This window comes from Elephantulus edwardii, unplaced genomic scaffold (assembly GCF_000299155.1).
Source record: "Elephantulus edwardii isolate Elephantulus edwardi_28Jun2011 unplaced genomic scaffold, EleEdw1.0 scaffold00319, whole genome shotgun sequence".
Classification (NCBI taxonomy): Eukaryota; Metazoa; Chordata; class Mammalia; order Macroscelidea; family Macroscelididae; genus Elephantulus; species Elephantulus edwardii.
Genome location: NW_006400069.1, coordinates 995,746 through 1,000,674, shown reverse-complemented (window position 1 = coordinate 1,000,674; position 4,929 = coordinate 995,746). Strand labels below are relative to the sequence as shown.

Genomic DNA, 4,929 nt, shown 5'->3' with positions numbered 1-4,929 from the left:
TTTTAGTCCTTGGTTTTAGTCCTAGGTCCATGATCCACCTTGAGTTGGTTTTTGTGTATGGAGTGAGGTGTGGGTCTTGCTTGAGTCTTTTGCAGGTACTTGGAAAAGCCATTTTCAATTAAAGAAGGTGAGGCATTAAAAGGAAAGATCACTGTTCACAAGAACAAGAGAGATCCACCTTCTCTCATTGTGAACCTCACACTGAATAATCCCACTCAAACTTATAGTCTCCAATGAAAAGGCCACAAAGTACAACTGATGCACAGTTTTTAATGTGAGTGTGATAGGTGGTGGCAGAGGAGGGCCCTAGAGGTGATTTTACATAAGCACGTGGATGATGGGACCTTTAAAATTAATTCCTCCAATAAGTGGAGAAGCCTGTTGGGATTTTGATGTTACTCAGCTGACGAAGGCTGCTGACTGTTCCTTGTGCTCCTCCTGTTGTTCTTGTTATGTGCCATCGAGTCACCTGCGACGACTCATAGCGACCCTATGTACAACAGCCTTAAATCCTCCTCTATCTTGTGCCAATCTCATTGTCTCTGACACACCTACTCCTGTTACCCCAATCAGTGAATCAATCCACCTCATACAGGGTCTTCCCCTCCTGTGCTGTCCCTCCACCTTCCCAAGCATGATGTCCTTCTCCAAGGACTGGTCCCTCCTTGCAACATATCCAAAGTATGTCAAACAAAGCTTCAGAATCTTTGCCTCCAAGGAAAAGCCTAGTATAACCCTCTCCAGGATAAACCTGTTCATTTTCTTAGCAGGCCATGGTATATTCAATACTCTTCTCCAGCACCACAGCTCAAAGGCATAAATTCTCCTTCTATCCTCCCTAGTCATTCGTCAACTCTCTGACGTATAATACCTGATTGCAAAGACCATGGCCTGTATCAGGCACACCTTAGTCTCCAGACTGATATCGTTGCTCTTCAGTACTTTGGAGAGGTCCCTAACAGCAGACTTTCCCATCGCAATACGTCTCTTAATTTCTTGGCTGCTGATTCCAAGAGTGTTGATTGTGGAGCCAAGCAAACTAAAGCTGTGAGCAATCTCAATCTCTTCACCATCCATCCTGATGCTGCCAATTGGCCCAGTGGTGAAGAATCATTGTCTTCTTTATATTGAGCCTCAATCCATATTGAAAGCTGCAGTCCTTGACCTTCTGCAGCAAGTGCTTCAGGTCCTTCTCAGTTTCAGCAAGCAGTGTTGTGTCATCTGCATAATGCAGATTGTTGATTTAAACTAACAGACGCTGCCCTAGATGTACTCACCAAGTTGTGTCAAGAAATCTGGAGGACAATCACTTGGCCAATTAACTGGAAGAGATCTATATTTGTTCCCATTCCAAAGAAAGGTGACCCAACAGAGTGTGGAAATTGAACAATATCATTGATATCACATGCAAGCAAGATTCTGCTGAAGAGAATCCAAAAACAACTGTAACAGCACATCAACAGAGAACTGCCAGAAGTCCACGCTGGCTTTAGAAGGGGTTGTGGTACTAGGGATATTGTAGCTAATGTTAGACGGATCCTGGATGAAAGCACAGAGTCCCAGAGGAATGTCTATCTATGTTTGTGCAAAGGCGTTTGACTGTGTGGATCATAACAAACTGTGGCTGACTCTGAGAAGAATGGGAATATTAGAACACCTGATTGTGCTTATGCGAAACCTATACTTAGACAAGGAGGGAGTCATAAGCACAGAGCAAGGAAACACTGCACAGTTCAAAATTGGGAAGGGTGTACACCAGGGATGTGTCCTATCTCCAAACATTTTCAACCTATATGCAGAACAGATTATCCGGGAGGTGGGGCTGTATGAGGAGAAGTGTGGCAACTGGATTGATGTGCTCCTCCTACCTAATCTTATTTTTAGAAGTCTGGTCAGCCAGACTTAACCAAAGTAATTCCTTCATTTAGGTTAGCTCTTTTGAAAACCTTTTAAATTAACCCCAAATTGGAACTGAGTTAGTCTTTTGTTGTTTTGAACATGTTTTCCTACTTTAAAATTTAAATAGTAGCTTTTTAGTAACTATCTGGATTATGTTCTACTAAATTAGCAGTTAGCAGTCATACCCTTGGTATTACACATTTTATTGTACAGTTGGGAAGAAATGGTTTTTAGTTGTATTGTTTGCCAGAGTATCAGGATATGGTAGATTAAAGAGCAAGTTTAAGAACATTAGCCTTCTTATGCAAATCGTACTTGAGAGCAACTTAATGTATTGTCCTGTTTTGCATACCTATCATCTTATTTTTCAGCTTCTTCCTTTTTTGTAAATAATCTTTAGCCATATAATTTCCTAGTACTACCAAGAAAATCTAATTTCAATACCTGTACCTAAGTTTCATGAAAGTTTTTAAAGATCTGGATATATTATGTACCTATTTACTGATACTTTTTTCAAACTATATTTATATGCAGATAAACACACTTAAACAGTTAGTATACTCCTAACACTCTAAAAAAATCAAACAGGCATTTTGTATACATTCTTGGCAAAGGAACTTGGAGAGATGGTAGAAAAAGCTCTGATTCTGAATAATTTAAAAAGGTATCCAGATAATAATTGTTACAGAAAACTTTAATATAACTGCTTAAAACTATTATCTTAAAGAGACTTCCTCCACTTTCAGAGATCTTGAATTGCCTCATGGACCATCATGTGGAAGCAAGTCTTCAAATAATATATAAATTTCGCTTCCCCTTGGGAAAGAACCATCTTTTTCTATATTTGCATACATTTTTACTTTAATGTCTTCTACAGAACATATTTTATTACTTTATATTGACTATGCAAAAGCATGTGAATCTGTGGATCATGACCAACTATGGATAATATTGAGAAGAGTGTGCTCATGAACCTGGTGTTCATGCAAAACTTATACATAAGTCAAGAAGCAATTATATGAATAGAACAAGGGAATAGTGCATGGTTTAAGTTCAAGAAAGGTGTGGGCCAGAGCTAAATTTTGTCTTTGTACCTATTCAATTAGTTCAAGAATCTGGACTGAGAAAATAATTCGAGAGTCAAGACTCCATGAAGAAAAATGTGGATAGAAAGAAGACTACCTATCAACAACCTGCATTATACCAATAACATAACCTTGCTTACAGTAAGTGAAGAAGACTTGAAGCATTTCCTGAAGATGATCAAAGACTACAGCCTTCAATATGAATTATATACCTCAACATCAAGCAAACAAAAAATCTCCACCACTAGTTCAATAGACAACATAAATATAGATAATAAATGAAGAGAAGATTGATGTTTTCAAGGATTTCATTTTACTTTGACTCACAATGAACTCTGAAAAATCAAAAGACACATTACACTGGAAAAAATCTATTGTCAAAGATCTGTCTAAAGTGCTAAGAACAAGAATATAACTTTAAAGACTAAGGTGCACTTTATTCGAGTTATGATGTTTTCAATTCCTTTGTATCAATCTGAAAGTTGGATAATGAATGAGGAAGACCAAAGAAGAATCAATGCTTTTCAAATGTGATGTTGGCAAGAAATCTTGACTGTCTTATGGACTGCCAAAGAGCAAACAAATCTGTCTTGTAGGAAGTGCAACCAAGGTGTTCCTAATAGACAAGGATGGTAAAAAATTCATCTCATAGTGTCAGGCATGCCAGTCCTTGCCAAAGGGGGGGGGGTGTGAAGCATCATACTGGGACAAGTAGAAGGTCAATGAAAGAGAGGAAGCCCCTTAATGAGATAGACTGACTATAACAATAGGCTCAAGCATAGAATATATCATGAGGATGGTCCAGGACAGGAAACAATTCCAATCAATTGGTATATAAAAGTAAAGGCCCTGGGGACCGATGAGCCTTGAGATAGGATTATCTTTCTGTATCTCAACCTAAAAAAATGTGTTCTTAAATATATAGTAGGTTTCTTTTCCAAGGAGCCAAGGTAGCATGGTGCATGGTGTGTTGGGCTGCTAATGGAAAGTTCTAAAGTTTGAATCCAACAGTGCTCCAAGGCAGAAGGATAGGTAGTCTCCTTCCACAAAGTTCTAAAGCCTCAAAAACCCACTACAGATAGGGTTCAAAGGCACCGTGTTGTTGTTTCATTTCAGTGGCTCCAGAGGGCACCTATGTGAGGTCTTGTCTCAATTACTTTAACCTGTTATCTTAACATCTTTCCATTTTAACATTTCTTAATTAGGCAAACATCTAAGAACAAGTTTGAAACGTCATATTTAATTGTAGACTATGTTAGGGCCCTCTCCAAAGTACTGAGGAGCAATGATGTCAGTTAAAAGACTAAAGTACGCTTGCTGCAGACCATGGTCTTTTCAGTCACTTGCTATACATCTGAGAGCTGGACAATGAAAAAGGATGACAGAAGAAAAATTAATGCCTTTGAGCTATGGAGTTGGTGAAGATACTGACTATTCCACAACCTGCCCAAACAAATAGATCTTGTACAAAGTGCGGCCAGAGTGCTCATTAGAGGCAAGGGTGGAAAAGCTTTGTCTCATACTTTGCGCATGCTGTTAGGAAGACTGTTCCTTAGTAAGATACATCATTCTTGAAAGGTAGAGGGTCAGTGAAAGAAAGGAAGAACCTCGACCAGGTGGATTGACACAATGGCTACAGCAATGGGCTCAATAGTGTTGGTGATGGTGAGGATGGCACAAGATTAGTCAGAGTTCAGATTTGTTGTTTTCAGGGTCACTATGAGGCATACTTAATTTGGTGGCACCTAACAACAACATAACAGAGAGAAGGCTTCAGAGAATATTTGGGTTTGTGATCTTTTAGCTTCTGTGTGGTGTGTTGTTTCTAAAGATAAGTTAGTTTCTCTCTTCTTCTTCTTCTTCTTCTTCTTCTTCTTCTTCTTCTTCTTCTTCTTCTTCTTCTTCTTCTTCTTCTTCTTCTTCTTCTTCTTCTTCTCTCTCTCTC

General features: G+C 38.9%; 1 pseudogene; it reads left to right on the top strand.

Annotated features, from left to right (window-relative positions):
- The window catches only part of LOC102870783, a 5,474-nt pseudogene extending 5,237 nt beyond the window's left edge, over positions 1-237 (top strand).
- The last annotated feature ends 4,692 nt before the right edge of the window (positions 238-4,929 follow it).